The sequence below is a fragment of the Lynx canadensis genome, chromosome D4 (assembly GCF_007474595.2).
Source record: "Lynx canadensis isolate LIC74 chromosome D4, mLynCan4.pri.v2, whole genome shotgun sequence".
NCBI classification, from domain to species: domain Eukaryota; kingdom Metazoa; phylum Chordata; class Mammalia; order Carnivora; family Felidae; genus Lynx; species Lynx canadensis.
The window spans coordinates 64052926-64075172 of NC_044315.2; the positions used below are offsets into that span (position 1 = coordinate 64052926).

Here is a 22247-nt window from a genome sequence, read left to right on the forward strand (position 1 = left end):
CACATCAGAATGTACATTCCAGAAAGGCACAGAGTTAGCCCATTGAGTCGACTGTGTTTCCCCATCACCTAGAATAGCACTAGGCAAATAGCAGTGTTCTAAGAATTTGTTGAATGAAATAAGGACTGAATAAATAAATTTTTAATAATACTTTCTGTTCTCAACTATTATACTTCCTTTTGTCAGCATTTTCATTTTTATTTCTCTGGTATTTTTCCCAGAAAAAAAAAATCCCATTTATTCACCAAACAGTGTTACATTTTCCCAAAGAACTATTATATTCCAGAGTAATATTTAAAAGAGATAAGAGCCAGACTGTGTGGGGATGAAGCAGGAATTAGTCCTGAGATCTCTTAACTGTTCTATAGCAACTTCAACCTCAAAGACATCTGTGAATGAAGGAAGACCTTGAAAACAACATTGGGGATTAAAATGGGTTCAATGTAATCTTCAGTGTTTATCATTACTTCACTAGTTTCTTCTTATAATATGCAAAAATAATAAAAACATATTTAAAAATTAATGTTTATTTGTTTTTGAGAGAAACAGAGCAGGGGTGGAGGAGGGGCAGAGAAAGAGGGAGACAGAATCCAAAGTGGGCTATGTCAGTACAGAGCCCAACGTAGGGCTCAAACTCACAAACCGTGAGATCATGACCTGAGCTGAAGTCCGACGCTTAACACACTGAGCCACCCAGGTGCCCCAAAACATATTTTTAACACTGTGATTATCATCTTACAGATGATCACTATTACAGTGTAGCATTAATTTTTTTTATTGTGGTAAGAACAGTTAATGTGAGACCTATTCTCCTGAAAAATTTTAAGTGCACAATAAAGTGTTGTTAACCACGGACACAATGTTGGAGAGCAGTTCACTGGCAATTATTAATCTTGAATAACTGAAACTTCATACCCATTGAACAGCAACTCCCCATTTCCCCCACTCCTCTCAGCCCCTGGCAGTCACCTTTCTACTTCTGTTTCTAAGATACATTGACTATTTTAGATATATCATGTAAGTAGAATCACGCTGTATTTTTCCTTCTGTGAGTTGTTCATTTCACTTAGCATAATTTCCTCTAGGTTCATCCATATTATGCCATGTGGCAGGGATTTCCTGCCTTTTTTTAAGACTGAATAATATTCCATTGTATGTATATACCATATATTTTTTATCCATTCAACTGTCAACAGATGTTTAGGTTGTTTCCTCATTGTGGCTATCTATAATGGATGATGCTGCAAGCGTGCAAATACCTCTTCAAGATCCTGATTTCAATTATTTTGCATATATACCCAGATATGGCATTTCTGGATTACATGGTAACTTTATTTTTAATTCTCTGAAGAATCTACATACTATTTTCCATAGTAGCTGCACCAGTTTTTACATTTCCACCAACAGTGCACAAGAGTTTCCGCTTCTCCACACCCTCACCAACACTTGTTACTTTATTTCTGTAATAGCCTCCTAACAGGTTTGAAGCATTATCCCATTGTGGTTCTGATTTGTATTTTCCTGATGATTAGTTATGTTGAGCACTTTTCCATGTACCCGTCGACCATTTGTATATCTTCTTTGGAAAAGTATCTGTTTAAGTCCTTTGCCACTTAAAAAATTTTTTTCTGCTATTGAGTTATGTAAGTTCATTTTATATTTTGGATATTAATTCCTTATCATATATATGGTCTGCAAACATAAGTTCACATGATTTTTATGTTGATTTTGTATCCTACAAAATTCTGAATTCATTAGTCCTCTTTATGATTTTCTATATACAAGCTCATGTCATTTGCCAACAGAAATAATTTTACTTCTTTTATGATTTGGATGCTTATTTCTTTTTTCTTGCCTAATTTCTCTGGCTAGAACTTTCATTTCTGTGTTGAACAGAAGCACACATGTGGCTGTCTTGGCCTTGTTCCTGATTTTAGAGGATAATAATTCAATTTTTTGCTAATGATTATGATGTTAGCTCTGTATTTTCCATATATGGCCTTTATTATGTTAGTCCAACCTGTCCTGTTTTTTCACACCACCAGTTGGATGCCATTTGTCCACCCCACTAAGAGATTGCTATAGTGTTAACAAGCTTTTGGAGTGGAAGGTGCTGGGGCCATCCTTTGCAGTTACAGTCTTCCTGGTATGGTTAAGGGGTCCAAATTACATCATAATCAATTCATAGTCAGAACTGTCTGGTAGTTAAGAGCGTACCTAGCAGTTAGTTAAGTTAATGAGCTTGTAACAGTTTGGGAGAGCCACACTGGGATGTTTTGATTCATGAGGAAGGCTCCAGAAGCTATTGTAAAAATTAAGATCAGTAATGTGTTTTTTTTTTCCCTTGTCTTCTAGAATCTGATGTATTCTTTCCCCGAGTGACAGGGACATTGCTCTTCTTCCACCACCAAACTATGGGTATGTCTTGTTCCATTAACTAAAATTTAACTTTTTTTCCAGTCATCCCTACTTGTACCCAATCCTTTTATTCAGAAAGGTCAAGTAGGAGTGAAACAAGGTTATTTTTATAAGATGCACAGAGACTTATTATATCTTCATTTGGCTCACATGAACTGCTGTAGTGGCATTTAGCAAGAAGTGCACTCAACTAAGTGGTTGTTACCTTTATGATCTAGGATCATGTCAATTTAACAAGAGAATCCAGGTGGCAAAACCAGACTTAAGTTTGAATTCCTGAGCCCTCCTTTGACTATGCTGCCATCTGGAGATTGCTCCAACCAGACAACTACAGGATTGCTACTGGGGCAAAAAGAAGCATCATGCTCAGGAATAGTCAGGGTGGATTTCTGAATTCTTAAAGTTGGTCTATATAAAACCTACCATTTTACATTGATCATTACCTAGGAAGTGGCCTGGAGGAGATGATGATCCTTTTCTGGAAGGAGTCACATTCAGTGGCCAAATTACCTTACTAATATGAATGAACCAGACGGAAGTGAATGAATTAAAGTTGGACATTTTTTGGAGAAAATGTGTGAGATAACCTTTTGATGCTAAACAATATCAGATGTGTATAGTTGATAAGGAACTGGGAAGGTCTACTGAACAGCTTAACTATCAGCTCATTGTTGAGTGGCTTTTCTCATTAGTATAAAACTTTTAGATTTAGGGGGCACCTGGGTTGCTCAGTCGGTTAAGTGTCTGACTCTTGATTTCAGCTCAGGTCATGATCTCATGGTTCATGAGATGAAGTTCTGCTTCAGGTTCAATACTGGGTGTGGAGTCTGCTTAAGATTCTCTCTCTGCCTCTCTCTCTCTCTCTCTCTCTCTCTCTCTCTCTCTCTCTCTCTCTCCCTTTGCCCCTTCCCAGATCACACACATTTTCTCTCTTCAAAAAAAAAAAAGTTTGGAAAGCCATACAAAGGTCTAGCTTGTTCCAAGGGTGTGGCTAGAGTCAGTAGAGTCAGTCGATCCAACTGGAGTTTTCCATATTTTAGTCTAAAAAAATGTCAACAGTGTTATCAAAGAAAAAAAATGGATAAAGTTAAACAGGTAAAGAATACTTCATTCAAGGCTACTGTAATAGCAGGGAGAGATGAGAACCTAGTCTAAATTTAACTCTAGTAAAACAAAGGGCAGGAGAACTTTTGAGAAATAGGGTCAAGGTATCTTAGGCCATTTGTGTTAACTAACTGGCCTTATCCAAAGGAAAAGCAAACTTTCTTCTATCTTCATGATAGGAGGTAATTTTAAAACTTGGAGCTAGGTGTTCACTGGAGTTAGGCTCCTATTTCCCCCCCAAAATTTGGAGTTAAGGAGCTATCTTCCTTGATGGTTACAGTTCAAAAGGATGGCTCCCAAGTCCTTGAGAAAGACAGCCCTGGGTGGTAAAACTGATAAAAGCTTTTTTTTTTAACTGCATCTCAAAGAGGCAGAGAAAGAGTTTACAATAACAAGTTTCTAAAATAAATACTGTAAGCAATGGAAGGGAGGGAATTCACAGAAATCTCACACAGAAGTCCCACACAGATTAGGACATCTGGATTCAGTAAGGGCCAGGGTAAAAAGGAGGTCAGGAAAGGCAGGAAAAAAAAGCCTGTCTAAAGTTTAGTTAAGCCATTCTGATCAGTGGTGAAGTATCACCAATAGTCCAAGAATGGGCCAGAGGTCAAGGACAATGGTTTATGCAATGTCCCTTCTCTCAAATTGATATGGGTCAAATTTGGGCTGGGGTCACATCTCTAGCAATGCAATAGTATCCTCTGCAGCAGTAACATAGTTCTTTTTTTGTGTCCAGTCTCTTATGGCAGATATATCTCCATGTCTGGCATGAGGATGGGTCTTGGCAGAAATAGTGGCAATCTCAGTGATGTGGGTTCAATCAGCAGCTTGCTTTTGGTGTAATCACAGCCTTAGCATGGGCATATACATTAGTATTCCAGACATCTTAATCACCAACCATGATTTTTTTCATTTATGGCCCCAAAAGGATTGCTTTATTCTGCCAGTCACTAGTATTGCAAGTGGCGGACCAAATAGCTAAGCCATTGTCAACAGTTCAAGAGTCAATAAAATATAAAAACGTTCATTGATGTGACTATTGGATTGTGCTTTAAGAAAAGTCTTGAGTTATTCCCACTGGGCAAAACAAGCATGTCTATTTTCCGTTGAATAGCTTGCATTGGCTTGCTGAACTGCAGCAACCTAGTAGACACTATTCGGTTTCAGCTTAGCTGAAATATCAATGAAACATTCCAGGCATTTAGAGGAACCTTGGTGAATTGAAAGCCTCAATGAGCCACTGTCTTTGCGTCAGTGGGTAGAATGAGGAATAAAGTTTGCTCTAGAGGAAAGCTGTTCCATTTTTACTTTCATTTGACAAATATTTAAATCATTTATTGCCATTAAGTTATAGCATTTCAATATACACACTGCAGGAAAATACACATGCCTTTTCATCTTTATTTTAAATTGACAAATTTAACATCCTAAGACTTTGCACCAATTTATACATCTACTAATCGCATATGAGTTAGTATGTGCTTTTTGTTGAAGTACTGCTGGGTCAGGCTGGCTATGTTCTCGTTTACTATTTCCATTTGATAATTGAGTCTTATTAGTCATTTAGTCCATGTTGACCCACTTCAAAATGGAGTATCAGGCCAGGGAGTCACTGGTTTTCATGGATCAGGTATACAGGTTCAGCTTGAAACCAGTAGTAAGCTAAAAGATGCCTTTAAAAGGGGGTTGATTTGATAGCTGTCTCTGAGAGACAACAAATCCTGGGAGACACCTTTGGGTGGAGGCTGCCTCCTTTTGCCAGAGGCTGCAATCATATATATCATCAGTTTCAGAGGCTGGTGGTTCAAAGGGTGCATTAGGATAGTTGGGTCTCAGAGATAAAGATAATGCCATAGTTTACTGGACACATTCTATTGCAGCCCATTCATTTGTGTCTCACTCAAAGGATGCTGATTTGAATGTTAGCTGAACTGAAGAACCAGGTACAATGCCCAACTGAGATACATGATGTCTTCAACACCAAGAGTCTAATATGATGTTGGACTTACTTTTAAGTCATTGTGGCTGAATAGATAGCTGTGTTTCCTTGACCATAGGAGGTATTTAGTGTTGTGAATGTGCCCACATGGCCCCAAGAACTTTTTATTGGCTAATTGCCCCTGCTTTTTGTTGGGATTTATAGGCCAACCCTTTTGGCAGATGTTTGGTAACACTATTGTCACAACTCAAGACTCATGCTTCTGACTTTTCAATCAGCAGATTATCATCAATATAAACTTTGCACTTTTTAAAAAAGTTTTTGATTAACTTTAGTTTTTAATTCGCAACCAAATTAGTTAGCATATGGTGCAACAATGATTTCAGGAGTAGATTCCCTTATGCCCCTGACCCATTTAGCCCATCCCCCCTCCCACAACCCCTCCAGTAACTCTGTTTGTTCTCCATATTTAAGAGTCTCTTTTGTTTTGTCCCCGTCTCTGTTTTTATACTATTTTTGCTTCCCTTCCCTCATGTTCATCTGTTCTATGTCTTAAAGTCCTCATATGAGTGAAGTCATATGATATTTGTCTTTCTCTAACTGACTAATTTCGCTTAGCATAATACCCTCTAGTTCCATCCATGTAGTTGCAAATGGCAAGATTTCATTCTTTTTGATTGCCGAGTAATACTCCATTGTATATATATACCACATCTTCTTTATCCATTCATCCATCGATGGACATTTGGGCTCTTTCCATACTTCGGCTATTGTTGATAGTGCTGCTATAAACATTGGGGTGCATGTGCCCCTTCAAAAAAGCATACCTGTATCCCATGGATAAATGCCTGGTAGTGCAATTGCTGGGTCAAAGGGTAGTTCTATTTTTAATTTTTTGAGGAACCTCCATACTGTTTTCCAGAGTGGCTGTACCAGCTTGCATTCCCACCAACAATGCAAGAGATCCTTTTTCTCCACATCCTCGCCAACATCTTTTGTTGCCTGAGTTGTTAATGTTAGCCATTCTGACAGGTGGGAGGTGGCATCTCATTGTGGTTTTGATTTGTATTTCCCTGATGATGAGTGATGTTGAGCACTTTTTTCATGTGTTGGTTTGGCCATCTGGATGTCTTCTTTGGAGAAGTGTCTCTTCCTGTCTTTTGCCCATTTCTTCACTGGATTATTTGTTTTTTGGGTGTTGAGTTTGATAAGTTCTTTATAGATTTTGGATACTAACCCTTTATCTGATATGTCATTTGCAAATATCTTCTCCCATTCCGTCAGCTGCCTTTTAGTTTTGCTGATTGTTTCCTTCACTGTGCAGAAGCTTTTTATTTTGATGAGATCCCAAAAGCTCATTTTTGTTTTTGTTTCCCTTGCCTCTGGAGATGTGTTGAGTAAGAAGTTGCTGCGGGTGAGGTCAAAGAGGTTTTTGCCTGCTTTCTCCTCAAGGATTCTGATGGGTTCCTGTCTTACATTTAGGTCTTTTACCCATTTTGAGTTTATTTTTGTGTACGGTGTAAGAAAGTGGTCCAGGTTCATTCTTCTGCATGTTGCTGTCCAGTTTTCCCAGCACTACTTGCTGAAGAGACTGTGTTTATTCCATTGGATATTCTTTCCTGCTTTGTCAAAGATTAGTTGGCCATACGTTTGTGGGTCCATTTCTGAGTTCTCTATTCTGTTCCATTGATCTGAGTGCCAGTACCATACTTTCTTGATGATTACAGCTTTGTAGTACAGCTTGATAAACTTTGGACTTTTAAGTATGAAGGAACTTGTATGAATTTTTTACCTATTCACTGGCGGCAAAGGCTTGAGAATTTGTTACAGTAACATTTTTCTACTTTTAGCTTTTTCTCATGGGGAGAATTCCTTCAGTCACTTTTGGCACAGAAAAGCACAAGCCTAGAACACATCAATTCCTTGGATACATTCAGGTGAGGAAGAATCATCCCACAAGGCTCCACCTATGAGGTTATTTTAACTTCCGCTTTCCACTGCAAACTTTGCTCAACACATAATTGAAATTGGGCACTTCCTCTTCCTATGGTTAGGATGGTGAATAGATGTCTCTCTCCAACAGATCCATAAAGGTTTGAGTCCTTCTCCTATTTGAAGTCACCCAGAATAGTTGAAAGAGTGTATTTGGCCATTGGCTCTCCCTGGAGACAGGGTATCCACTGCCTCAAACCTAATCATCTTTTTCCTTAGAGCAGCTAAGGTCAGGGTAGAGGCTGAGGGAAACCTGGTGGGTGGTCGGGTCAAGATATGAAAAGAGAGAGTCATTCTGTATATGCAGTGCACATTTACTTTTTAGTTCCAGAAACCACTCAACTAGAAATTAAACTTCTCATGTTTTTAGTCTATACAAAATTTTGTATTGAATGATAAGGCCCTCATTGCTGACTCCAGTTACTTCAGATTAGAGGACTCCTTGGCCTTGCAGCCATAATTATACGGTTTTTGGCTTTAGTCATGCTGATTGCAACCTCACTGTCCTATTAACAGCCCTTCCTCTGCCTGCACAGAGGACAGAGAGCAGCAATAAAGACACAATTTTGGCAGGTTTTTTCTATCCTACCTTTCACTGAACAGGTAGAAGAATAATAGACTCTTACCATCCCCCAACCATTGCCCTTCACTTGGTTGAGTATGTACCAGATGCTAGAAAATCTTCTCTTTTCCCCTAACACAGTCATGTAACCCTAGTCTTCCCTCTTCCAGAAAGCCATATCTCTTCACTATCCTATCCTCACTGCCATAACTCTAGGAATTGTGAAGCATCTGTGATTTTATCTTACTTTCAAGCTAACATGTTCAACCTGCCATGGTTTCATGGATTCGGAGAGAAGAAACAAGGCTACTGATCAGAGATGATGGATTCATGGAGGTGACCTAGATGAGCACAGATGAATGCCTGTACAAATAGTGGGTTGTATGATATAAGAGAAGCTCTGAACTTAGGAGACCTGAATCTATTATACTGAACAGTAAACATGCCTGTCTTTACTCTGGAAGAACATGCTATTTCTGTTTTTCAAGGCTGTTTACTGAACAAACATCCTAGCAAAGAGAGTCTGGAACGAAGGGCAGTCAGTACCTCTTCTTGCAAGATATGCAAAACCGTTAAAGGCCCATGGAGAATAGCTTCCTAATAATACTGTAATGATTATAAAAAATATGAGATTTTGAAATGACCTTAAATACAGAAGGTGTAAATTTTGATAATCTGCTTCCTTTCAGTCCTAATTTCCAGATTATAAAATATATGATAAGCTTTTCATCATAAATTTATAATTCCCCTTTATTTGCTCATTATAGCCATTATTTTTGTATTCTTAGGAATCTGTTAAACAATGTCAGGATGTTTTATCATCTTTCATATTTAATTAAATAGTGCTTTGTTCATATTATGCTGTTGACTATTAACATTTATCCTAAGTTACTACAGATGCATTTTCTTTTATAAATTGGATAATGCTGTGTAATTCCCCACATGAGCTTCATAAACATGTATTCTATTGGTAGTTTTGCTATTTTTAAATTTTCATTAGGGTGACTACTGTTCATATCTGAGTCTTTAACCAGTTCTGATTTGATTTGTTTCCACCTTCATTAATTGACAGCTTGAGGTTAGTGCAATTGCAACATAAAAGGGAATAGTTATCTGTATTTGTGGCTACATTATTATCAGGGTTTTGTCTACACTGCCTATGATTACTTTACAAAAGCCTAAGGGATAATAACAATATGTGATAGTGTCAATTATGGTGACCTCTCATTATTTTTCAAAGATGGTGATGTAACTATTCCCTTAGGAAGGCAGTCACTTTGATCATTTTTCCAGGCTTGGAGACAGATTCTTAGTGACATCTCAGTTTGGTACAATACCATGCTGTGGCAATCTGGATGGCTAGAGTGAGAGCTTCAATAGGTAATTATGAAATAGAACATAAAAGAACAAAGCTAACCGACCCTCTTGGGGAGCAAACCAGAAAGCACTTTAGAATGGGGAAAAATAGACACTTCTGACCTTTGTCATTATTTTCCCAATGAGAAATGTACCATATTAAGATGGATTCTTCACCACAATATTCTACCACAAACACCTCAAAACACCTTGGAAGCACCCTTTTATAGAGGGCAGAAAGTCTTTTTTCTCCCTCATTGACAACGAGTCTATATCCTTGTGTCAAATGCCTTAGTGAAGGTAAGGAAACGAGCTCTCATTATCCCACTGCTCTGCATTAAAATCTTTACATTTTGGTGCTTGGAAATTCTTTTTAATTTTTTTAATGCTTATTTATTTTTGAGGGAGATAGAGACAGAATGTGAGAGGGGGAGAGGCAGAGAAAAAGGGAGACAGAATCCAGAACAGGCTGCAGGCTCTGAGCTGTCAGCACAGAGCCTGACGCAGGACTCGAACTCACAAACCGTGAGATCGTGACTTGAGCCGAAGTTGGACGCTTAACCTACTGAGCCACCCAGGCGCCCCTGGAAGTTCTTTTTAGAATCACTCATATTATTTAGCAATATTTCTGCTCTCTTTACTGCTGATGTGTTGACTATTTATTTATTTATTAACATTTCAACGAGTAATTAGAGAATCTAATCAGAGGTTGCTAATTTTCCAAAATACTAATTCTCAACCGTAATCTTATATTTTAAAGTAAACTAAAATGAATTTTGTCTTATAATTTTAAGAGTTTCTTAGTAGCCTTTGAGTATGCCTTTTCCTGATACAACAAAAAGAGGGTTAGATATCATTGCACTGGGATATGATATCATAAACATCTGCCATTGGCAAGCACATTTAAGTTTCCAAATGAATGCAGGTTTCCATGGAAACAGTTTTAAAGTATATAGACTAGATTCAATGTACATCAAACCTAGCTCCTAATTTCAATGTTGATTTCTGCTGGGGCAGAGGCATACCCAGCATAGGGATTTGTTCAAGGTCACTCTTCCTTAGGAATAGGAAATGGGATTTTAAATTCTCGTCCCTTGTCCTCCAGCCTGCTGTTCTGCCTGCTGAGTCACACTGTCTTCCAGCTGTTCTTCTGTTAGAGTGTCCCTCAAGAACAGTTAGTAGGTCCCCAAGGTTCTTTGCTGTATATACAGAACAATTAGAGAAAAATCTCTCTATCTATGGAAGAAAATGAACTCTGGCTCCCTAGAGAAAACCATGTTGATGCCAGCTTCTCAGTCAGACATTTACATAGAAGAACACCTCGACTACAGAGTGCATTGGTGGCATTTGCCCCTGAACGGAATTTTTACATATCATGTACCATTCATCGCCAGATTCAGACCACAAGCCCTGGCTTGCATTACAATCTGCCAATCAAATCTGTGTGTCTTTAAACAAATCTCTTACTCCTGGTTTCTCTCTTCTATAAAATGTAATGAGAATAATCTGGCACAATGCACATGCATTATGAAAGCAAAGTAGACTAAACAAATACACTTTTGTTGACTCTCTGGGCCTTTGTTCTGAAAAGATGAGGTCATTGGTTATGGATTATTTTGTATGATTACTATTGTTTTTTTACAAGAGATATTCCTGATAGCTTTTGAAGCAATGCTTTCAGTGACAAGGAAAACACACACACACACACACACACACACCTAATTCAAAGTGGCTTTAAAATTCATTAAATTTATGTCACAAAACAAGATTTCCAGGAAAGCAGCCATAAAGAAGGTTAATTTCATACCTGAATGAAGTTGTCAAAAATCCCAGTTTCTTTATACTTTTGGCCCCCTCCATGCCTTTCTTTCCTCTAAACATAGGTTGGCTTCAGCAGTTCCAATGTCACATCCACACCTGGAAATATCCTGTTTGCTTGTTTTAGTATTCAGAAAACCATTCCTAACTGCCTCCCACTGATTTGCCCTTATGTCACATTCACTGGGTTGAGTCACAAGCTTGTGTCTAAAATAATAATTGACAAAGAAAAGAACTACAATATATTATATGGTATATATCTGGCATATATCCGCTGGTCTCATCTATACCTCCTCCTTCCCTCTACACTGGCATATGACCAGCTGTTGGTGAAGCATGTGCATAAAAAAGAAGGTAAATACCTGAGAAAATCAGAGTTGTATTAGGAAGAAAAGTGGGGGAGCCAAACATTGGCATACAATCAAGGATGTTTGCTGTAGCTAAAAACATTCTTCAGACGCAGTTGATAAAAACAGGAAGTAAGCTTGGAGGTGAGGTTTACATAAAGAAGCTTAGCCTTTTTTATAAGTATAAAAATAATGTCAGAGTAGATGAACTTTTCCCTATTCCTACCGTTAAGTACAACATAAAACTCTGTACATTATATAAAACCAACATAAGAAGACTCTTAAAGCTGGAGAGAGAAAAACATCAGCTAGCAAACTTACTACTTGAGAAATGACATGGAAGTGAGGTATGTGTGTGTGTGTGTGTGTGTGTGTGTGCATGCGCATGTGTGTACTTAACCTCACATTCCCCAGACACAGAGCTGAAGGAGCCTGGGAATCCAGAAATGCCAATGGATCAAACTGAGGAGGGGCAGGGGAAAGTCCACTCTCTTTAGCGAATGGACCAGGAAAAGAGGCAGGCTAGCAAGACAGAACTGGTTTAGACAATAACCACTTTATTTCAGCCAAATGCCACAAATAAAGCTGTGGTCTCATCCCCACCAACAGCAACAATGGCTGACTGGGGAGACCAATATTCCACCCTTACAAGGCTGTAACAAGGGGCCTCTAAATCTCCTAGGGTGGTGTCATAAAGTACCAAGTTGGCAACTGGGACTTTCATACCTGCTGGCTGGTGAGGAGACTATTCTGTCCCCAGATGTCAGGGGACACCCAGGAGTTCCACCCCCACTGGACGGTAACAAGGTGCCCCTTGCCTTTTCTACTGTGGTACTGTCAAGTAAAGACTCAGGAATTTTACCACTGCCAGGCAATAACAAGGCAAATCAACTATGGCGTCAATGAAGATCACGTGGGGATCCAGAACACCATCTTCACCTAGCATAAACAAGGAGGCCAAATGGGGAAGCTAGAATTTTACCTCCAGCAGAGTGGTATCAGGAAAAGCCAGGTGAAGAGAAGTTTAAATAAGATCTACACAAAAAGAGTGAACCTACAACTAAATGTTATATCTTATACAAAAAAAATTACATAAAAAGGATCACAGACTTAAGTGCAAAACATAAAACTGTAATACATTAGAAAAACAAATTGAGACAAAACCCACCCTTTTTGATTCTAGGACTAGGCAAAGTGCTCTTAGACTTGACATCAAAAGTGCAATCCATAAAAAGGAAAAATTGATTAATAGAACTTTATCAAATTAAAACCTTTTCCTTTGTGAAAGATCCTGTTAAAAAGATGAAAAGTGATGAATGATACTCAAGAATTCCAAATTTCACAATGCATAAGTATCTAGAATATATAAACAACTCTCAAAATCCAATAGTAAAAAAAAAGCAAACAATCCAAAATTTAGAAAATTGTCAGAAGACATGAAATATTTTAGAGGAAGATACACAGGTGGAAAATAAGCATATAAAAATAGATACATCACCATTAGTCAACAGGGAAATGCAAATTAAAACCATAATGAGATATCATTGCATATCTATAAAAACTGTGAAATTAAAAAAAATAGTGGGGCGCCTGGATGGCTCACTTGGTTAAGTGTCCAACTTCAGCTCAGGTTTGTGAGTTCAAGCCCCACATTGGGCTCTGTGCTGAGAGCTCAGAGCCTGGAGCCTGCTTTAGATTCTGTGTGTCCCTCTCTCTCTTCTCCTCCCCTGCCCATGCTGTCTCTCTCTCTCTCAAAAATAAATGAATGAATGAAAGAATGAAAGAATGAAAGAATAAAATAATGAATGAATGAATGAATGAATGAATGAATGAATAAATAAATAAATAAATAAATAAATAAATAAAAGCAGTGACAACATCCTGGCTAGGATGTGGAGATAGTGGATCACTCCTATATGCTACTGATGGTAATGCCACAAATGTTGCAGCCACTTTGAAAAATTAAACATTCTGCTTTGAAAAAAATAAACATGTGATTGCTATATTTATGACATTTCCCCTAGAGAAGTGAAAACAATATCCAATCAAAATCAGTGCATGAATGTTTACAGCAGCTTTTTTCCCTCTTCCTTCTTTCCTCCCTCCCTTCCTTCCTCTCTTCCTTTCCTACCTTCCTTACTTCCTTTTATCTAGGTCCTACAAGATCTAGAACTTTTTTGCAAAGAGAGAGAGGATGAGAGAGAGAGAGAGAGAGAGAGAGAGAGAGAGAGAGAGTGTAAGCATGGAAGAGGCAGAAGAGGGAGAGAGAGAATCTCAAATAGGCTCCATGCCCAGCACAGAGCCCAATGTGGGGCATGATCCCATGACATGGGATCATGACATCAGCCAAAATCAAGAGTTGAGTTGGATGCTTAACTGACTGAGCCACTCAAGCACCCCATCTAGAATTTTTATAAAATGCACCTTGCTTTAAATAAGTGAGGAAATAAATGCGTCCTCTTTAGGCAGGGATTTATAAGAATAAAGTAGAGTGAACTGAACAGATAACAGAATATTGTGTAAAGTGGGATGAATGAAATGAAAATGAAACTAAATTAGGAAACTACAATCACAGAATTAAAATTCACATGGGATGTAATAAGTAGTAGAATAAGCACTGCAGAAAATTGAATCAGTGATATAGAGTAAAACTAGAAAAGTCCCCTTAGAGGAAAAGGACAGAGTGATATGAATTTTAACATGAAGAGATAATATCTAGAAGAGAAATCGAAAAGATTCATGTAACTGATGTATGCAAAGAACTATAGGAATAATTTTAATAGAAATAACTAACATAAAAGCTTTAGGAAGTAAAAAAAAATAGGAAATTTGTATCAGCTATACAAATCTAAATATCTAATTAGATTCCAGAGCAATGAGTATGGGAAAAATGTTGTCAACTGACATATTTTAAAATGTGTTTAGGAGCACCTGGGTAGCTCAGTTGGTTAAGCATCTGACTCTTTTTTTTTCAATGTTTTTATTTATTTATTTATTTTTAATTTTTTTTTTCAACGTTTATTTATTTATTTTTTTGGGACAGAGAGAGACAGAGCATGAACGGGGGAGGGGCAGAGAGAGAGGGAGACACAGAATCGGAAACGGGCTCCAGGCTCTGAGCCATCAGCCCAGAGCCTGACGGGGGGCTCAAACTCACGGACAGCTAGAACGTGACCTGGCTGAAGTCGGACGCTTAACCGACTGCGCCACCCAGGCGCCCCAATGTTTTTATTTATTTTTAAAAGAAAAGGACAAAGCATGAGTGGGGGAGGGGCAGAGAGCGAGGGAGACATAGACTCCGAGCAGGTTCCAGGCTCTAAGCTGTCAGCACAGAACCTGATGTAGGGCTCAAACCCATGAACCGTGAGCCAAAGTCTGATGTTTAACCGACTGAGCCGACACAGCCTCTGACTCTCGATTTCATCTCAGGTCATGATCTCATGGTTTGTGGACTCATGCCTCGAACCAGGCTCTGTGCTGACAGCATGGAGACTGCTTGGGATTCTCTCTCTCCCTTTCTCTCTGCCCTCCCCCACCTCATGCTCACGCTCTCGCTCTCTCTCTCTCTCTCAAAATAAATAAACATTTAAAAAATAAATAAAGTATGTTTAGAAAAAGTGTACAAATTAAATTTAAGCAAAGGACTACAAAGGATGAAAGGAAGGATAGATTACTATGTAGCAATAATGGAGGTACATTTAAAATAAATGAGAGCATTAAAAGATAAGTTTAAAAAAGATGAGAAGGATAGATAGACATAGTTAAGGAAAACAGGGAAGAGAAATGTCTTAACAGCAGCTGTGTAGCAGGTCTAAAGAGCAATCATTTTGGACTGCAGCAAAGGATAAAAGGTTATTCTTTCACACAGAAATGGCTATGAATGAGGAGACGGGAATAACACATGAGCTATTACAAAACATCTAATCTTTTATTCAACTAGAGGAAAAGACAGAAAAGAAATTACAAAACACAGAAGTATGTATAAAAAGTTATAGTATAAATTTAGGCAAATGAAATAATAGCCTTGTTTTAAGTGATTAAAACCATAACTTTGATGTTAAAAGTCATCTGCTTCTAGAATATCCAGAGAGAAGGAAATATCCTAGCAAAATGCTTAGCTAGACAATATAGCTGTTATACCTATACATAGGTATAATAATAAAGCCACTGCTTATTGGTTTCACGGAAGCTTGGAAGATATTATAGTGATTGTAAAATACAAGGTAAAAGAAAATATGTGTTGGTCAACATCCTTGGTACATTTGTAAAAGTAAGATTATAGCTGCCACAAGGTAAGAGATAAGAGGGAAGTGAAAAAGGGAAAAAAGCTTCGGATTGCTAATATTCTCATTTTTACCTGGAAAGTAGTTAACATACTGAATAAAGTTGATGAAAAAAAAACAGAAGTAGGAAGCTTATTATTTACATGAGTAAAGATCACCAATCAGTGGAGGAAGCAAAAATAATGAAATAACTATCAATCTTTAGAATGAGAAAGGAGGAAAAAAAAGAAAATATAAATGACCTAAACTGTCACCTATCATAGTGGGACAATAGTAGTTATGAATAAAGTTGATGAATAAAAACATAGAGAAATGATGAGTTTATGTACAGTTAGAATGGCAGCAATCAGAATTAAAATGCATAAAATGTTGACTGGTGATTCTTCAGGTAGAGTAGATTATGTAGAGAAATGAAGCAGTTTTAAAGCCATTGCTTTTGTAGAATTACTTGATTTGTTACCACTTTTATGGATTACTTTGATAAAAGATCATTTAAAAAGGTCTGAATCAAAAACACCATAAATGGAAAGAACATGCAAGCAAATAAATTGGAAAATAACGCTCAGCATATGAGAAAAAAAAAGCCTTTTTTTTTGCATGTTTATTCATTTGAGAGAGAGAGAGAGAGAGAGAGAGAGAGTGAGAGAGTGAGAGAGAGAGAGAACGCATTAATGGGGGAGGAGCAGAGAGAGGGAGACACAGAATCCGAAGCAGGCTCCAGGCCCTGAGCTGTCAGCACAGAGCCCCATGCAGGTCTAGAACTCACAGACTGAGAGATTATGACCTGAGCCGAAGTACACTTAACTGACTGAGCCACCCAGGAGCCCCGAGAAAAACAGTGTCTCAATATTCTTAAACATGTGAAATAATTCTTACTAAGCAATAAGAAAAACAGTAAGGGTATGCTTAAGTAATTTTGAAAATAAATAGAAATTACATATGAACACAAAGTTGTTCAGCCTCATAAATAAACAGAAATTGTAATAAAATGTTTTTATCCTAACATATTAACAAAGATGAAAATGAATAGTTAAAACCCAGATTTTCAAAGAGTGGGAAAGGAAAACCTTCATTTTAAATTGGGAATTTAAGTTGATAAAAACCAGGGTTCCTTGGGGGCTTAGTCAGTTGAGCATCTGACTTTAGCTCAGGTCATGATTTTGCAAGTTCATGAGTTCGAGCCCCACACAGGGCTCTGTGCTGACACCTAGCTCAGTCTGGATCCTGCTTCAGATTCTGTGTCTCTCTCTCTCTCTGCTCCTCCCCCGTTCATGATCTATGTCTTTCAAAAATAATAAATAAATAAATAATAAACTGATAAAAACCTTCTAGAAGTCAATATAGAACACAAATTAAAGGTCTTAACTCATGCATGCCCATAGATACAGGTATTGAGTTTCATTTAGATGGTCCTTATGATGTAATTATGCACATGAAAAGATTTTTTTTTGAAAAGATGTGTTTTTTATATACAAGATTGATTTTGATCATATAGTGTCTATCATAAATTTGGCAACTATATAAATATATTCCAATTTAGTAAATAAATTATAGTTCACCCATAGAATGGAAATTAGTCATTAAGAAATACAGGGTTGCTAATATTTATGTACATAAAACATGTTCATAATTTTTTAGAGTACTTTTTTACATTGATTCATTTTTGAGAGAGAGACAGAGCACGAGCTGTGGAGGGGCAGAAATAGAGGGAAACACAGAATTCGAAGCAGGCTCCAGGCTCTGAGCTGTCAGCACAGAGCCCCACACAGGGCTTGAACCCACAAACCTACAAACCTGACCTGAGCTAAAGTTGGACATTTAGCCAACTGAGCCACTTAGGCGCCCCTCGTAATTTTTTTGTTAAGTGCAAAAGCAGGTCATAAAATGATGTGTTCCTTATGTTCCTTAAATATATTTTTGTTTGGGGCTTTTTTTGGTGGTGGGGGGGGGATAGAGATAGAATAAATTACAAAGTAAATACATCAAAATGGCTATATTTGGAAATTTAGAAATTTGCACATTTTCAAATGTGCTACTTTTTTTCTCCCAAATTTCCTAAAGTGAGGAAAAAAACAAATACCACACAAAATTGAGAAGTATCAAATGAAATTTTCTGAAGAAATTCACTTAAGAATTTATTTTTATATTGAGAAGGGGCAAAAACAACCTCAGATAAAGAAATCTTAGTGTTGCTGACAGTTTCCTTGGTAACAAAATGAAAACACATATACCTTTCTCAGAGAGTACAGAAATTAAAATTAATATGCTCATACCTGGGGGAAAATGTATATCAATCATGAACCATATTATGGTCCTCTCTCTCAATAAATTACTTAGGAAGATACAAGACATAATGACAAATACTTTCATTCTTTTTCTATAAAAGATATCATCACTGCTATGCATTTGATTCAAATGTATAGAGATGGGTACATATATGTTGTGGATCCTATTTCTATCCCTAGAAGGCCTGTATGATTCTCAGTAACTTCTTTCAATATCCATTTGCTACCCATAGATTAGAAATATCATTGCTTCCATCTGCATAGCCATTATTTACACTGAAATGGAAGCCACAGTCACCTTCTGAGAAGTATAAGGCATAGAAACTTCTAGTTTCTCATGTTTGACATAAAATTTTCATTCTACTTTATTTAAAAATTTTTTTTCAATGTTTATTTATTTTTGAGAGTGGGGAGAGGGGCAGAGAGAGAGGGAGACACAGAATCTGAAGCAGGCTCCAGGCTCTGAGATGTCAGCACAGAGCCCCATATGGGGCTTGAACGCACAGATCATGAGATCATGATCTGAGCTGAATTCAGAAGCTTAACCAACTGAACCACCCAGGTGCCCCCTCATTCTACTTTAAAAGGGTGAACAGACTGTATATAAAATTTGTAAGAAAAGTTACCAGCTACACAAGGAAAACCTAGTAATTCCTGGAGCAAGATGTGTAATAGAGCAATGGATTATATGTAATTGAGATAGCCTAGGTAAAATTCAACTGCAAATAATCCCCAAATCTCAGTGGCTTAATTCAGTACATTTGTTTTTTATTCAGTCAACATATCTGGAAATGAGGCTGAGGATGGGTACAACTACCAGATTATATATATATATATATATATATATATATATATATATATAGAGAGAGAGAGAGAGAGAGAGAGAGAGAGAGAGAGAGAGACAGAGAATACATATGTATGTATTGTGAGGAAGTAGAATTGGCTCCTACAGTTAATGGAGGCTGAGAAGTCCTAAGATTGGCTAGATAGTCAATGGCACTGTTTGAGTCCATGTCCAAAGGCCTGAGAGCCTGTAGTACAAGTTCTGGTCTGAGTCCAAGTCTGAAGAAGAGACCAATGTCACAACTGTAGGTTGTAAAACTATCTTCTGTCATGAAGGTAAGAGGAAGTTTACTTTTCCTTTGGGTAAAGCCAATTAGCAGACACAGATAGCCCAAGATCCCCCACTTCAGCTCCTAAAAATTCTCAGGTCCTTTGTTTTAGTAGAATTGAGTTTAGACTGAGCTCTGACCCTTCTCCTCTCTTGCAATAGCTTTTAATAAAGTCCTGCTCGCCTATTTAACTTGTCCAGGGCAATTTTTGCTTTGACAGACTCCTTCAGATTAGTGGGGCCTTGTGACTTGCTTGGCCAATTCAGTGTAAGCAGAATTGATGTGTGCCTTTTCTGAGTGAAAATTTTAGGAGATTTTTTACTCTCTCCCCCTGGGACAGGGAGATTGTTCTAGTTGATGACTACTCCATCAGCCTGGGTCACAACAATGAGGATGATGTACAACAGAATTCTGAGGTGACCTCAAAGAACATGTGATTTAAGTGAGACAAATTTGATGTTAAGCCACTGAGATTTCGGAGTTATGATACCACACCACATACCCTAGCATATCTGAATCCACAGAAGTTCGGATAACCCTGAAATGGAGAATGTAAAAATTCAAAGTTGAGCCATATGGATTCCATATGGATTCCATCAGAATAATTGACCAGTAACTGCTTTAAATGTGCCACACCTGATTTGTTTGAATCATCTACTCAAGGCTGAACAGTTGTTTTCATAAAAGAAATATCCCTTCTGACATTCTTTTATAGGCAAATTTCCTTGAGGAGTTTGAGCAGAAAGCAAAAAAAAAAAGAACCAAACCCGCCATTGGGACACATATTCAGAGCTATTTAACAACACCAAAGGAATCAGCAGTTTAATGGGGGTGGCCTTTTAGTAAAGAGGAAATAACCTCAGTTCAGCAGTTTTAAGTCACTCTCCAGTGTAATGCTCTTCTACTTTCTCTGAGCTTTCAGTAAGGTCTTATTTGTTAAGTGTTTCACTCTATTCAGATCTGAGGAAGGAAACTGAAGAAAGCTCTGTGTTTGCAGTAAGTGGTGTCATAATGTAGCAGTAGCCTGGAAGAGTTACTGGTAGCTTTAGGACTATGGGAAAAACTGGGAGCGGTCTGGGCAATGGTCTGTGGACAAAGCAGGGTGACATGCTAAGTCAGGGGATACTGGGTTATATATCACTGTACAGTTTCCTGTGTCAATTTATGTGAAACAGCAAACTCGCTTCCTTCTATGTAATTCCCTTGAAATACTAGATAGGGATGGGGATTTCAAAATGGGAGCTAAATCCTATTATCCTTCTGGAGAAATTATTAACACCAGAGCCTTGAAGTCTGAATAATAATGAGACTTCACTTGTATCCAATAGCTGACACATTCTGGCTACATTTGTGATTTGAGTAATTAATATAGGTTGTATTTTTGCAATTATTTAATTGATTTCCTATAATCATGGTGCTGGATTAATAAAAACAGCTATTTCAACCAAAGTTATCCAGATTAGCTTTACCCATTGCTATGAATTTACAAGTTCTTCCTTTTTTATGCCTATGTGGATGAGGCCTAACAATGTTTAATTTTATTCAAGTCCTATCCTTCAGGAAAAGAGTGATGGTTAGGACATCTCTCCACCTTTTTGTGTTCTGGAAAAGGGCTAACTGCAAAAACCTCCCTTCCCCCAATATGACTCTGACAAGCTCCACTTCCATTCTTCCCCAATGACTAAGATAAGACCACCTCCACTCTTCCTCAGATTCCAGTATACACCTGCCTCTGTAAGAGCATAGACTCCTTCCTTTTCTTTGAGATGTTCCTCATCAGTGAATATTCTCCCTATTGGATTAGTGTGAATAAAAACATTTCCTTAATTGACAAGTCCATCTTGTCTTTACCAGTCCTTTACTTGCAGAAATCATACAAAGAAATTCTTAAAAAAATATTCAATTTCCCTAAAATTATATTAATTTTCAACTGCATTCATTCTGGTAGATGAGAGAACATGGGCACTTTTCTCACCTAGAGTCAGATTATCTACAAGAAATTTGTTTGAACTCCACATATTTTAAAATAATATTCAATCATGCGGAAAAACATTAATGACATATTTATAAAGTTTAATGGCAGGTAACAGAACATGCTCTATGTGATAAAAATGTGTATGCATTTACATAGATATATGAATATGCATGCATGTATACATACATGTACACATACATATACACAAAAACCCTAGAATGGCACATGCTTAATGTAATAGTGATGAGTTTTAAAGGTATATGGCTGGAGCACCTGGGTGGCTCAGTCGGTTGAGCATCTGACTTCGGCTCAGGTCATGACCTCACAGTTTGTGGGTTAGAGCCCCATGTCAGGCTCTGTGCTGACAGCTCAGAGCCTGGAGTCTGCTTCAGATTCTATGTATTCTTCTATCTCTGCCCTTCCCCCACTTGTGCTCTGTCTCTCAAAAATAAATAAATGTATAGTAAATTTTAAAGGTATATGGCTAATTTTTCTAACTTTATACAAGTGAGAAAAAGAATAAATGATGTGGAAATACATTTGAAGTTGTCTTATATACACAATTATATGTACTACGGGTCATAACGAATTATTGTACTTTCTTTTACACGTACATTATATATTATTTCTATGCTTAATTATTTAGTAAGGAATAGTATTTTTTTTTAGAAAAACAGATTGTAAATGTAACATTTTTTACAGTGAGTAAACCTGGAAAAGTTATGTGTTTAAGAAGCCAGGTAACTACAAAGATATGGACTAAAGCCACCTTATTTAAATCACCTCCAAGTCTCAATACCGTGACATTTTCTATATTCGTATCTATTTAATATTCTCCAGAACTCTAATTTTATTTATGTTTTTGCAAATAATGATACTGAGGTTTTGAACACTAAAGCAAATATTTATTAAAAAGCTAATATTTGATTTTGAAATTCTAACTCAGAACTATTTGTTTCATGAGTCTGTGTTCTATTACATCATGCTGCTCACATTACATACTATGGATCTAATCAAAATAATGATATTAATAAAAAACTACAAATTACATATAGC

At 37.4% G+C, this 22247-nt stretch overlaps 1 long non-coding RNA gene across 1 annotated transcript; it reads left to right on the forward strand.

The window, feature by feature from the left end:
- Positions 1–1497: 1497 nt before the first annotated feature.
- LOC115499223 lies at positions 1498–21208 on the forward strand. Its single transcript, XR_003964082.1, has 3 exons — positions 1498–1589; positions 3029–3032; positions 21198–21208. It is a non-coding gene; the product is annotated as an uncharacterized LOC115499223 (long non-coding RNA).
- Positions 21209–22247: the final 1039 nt, after the last annotated feature.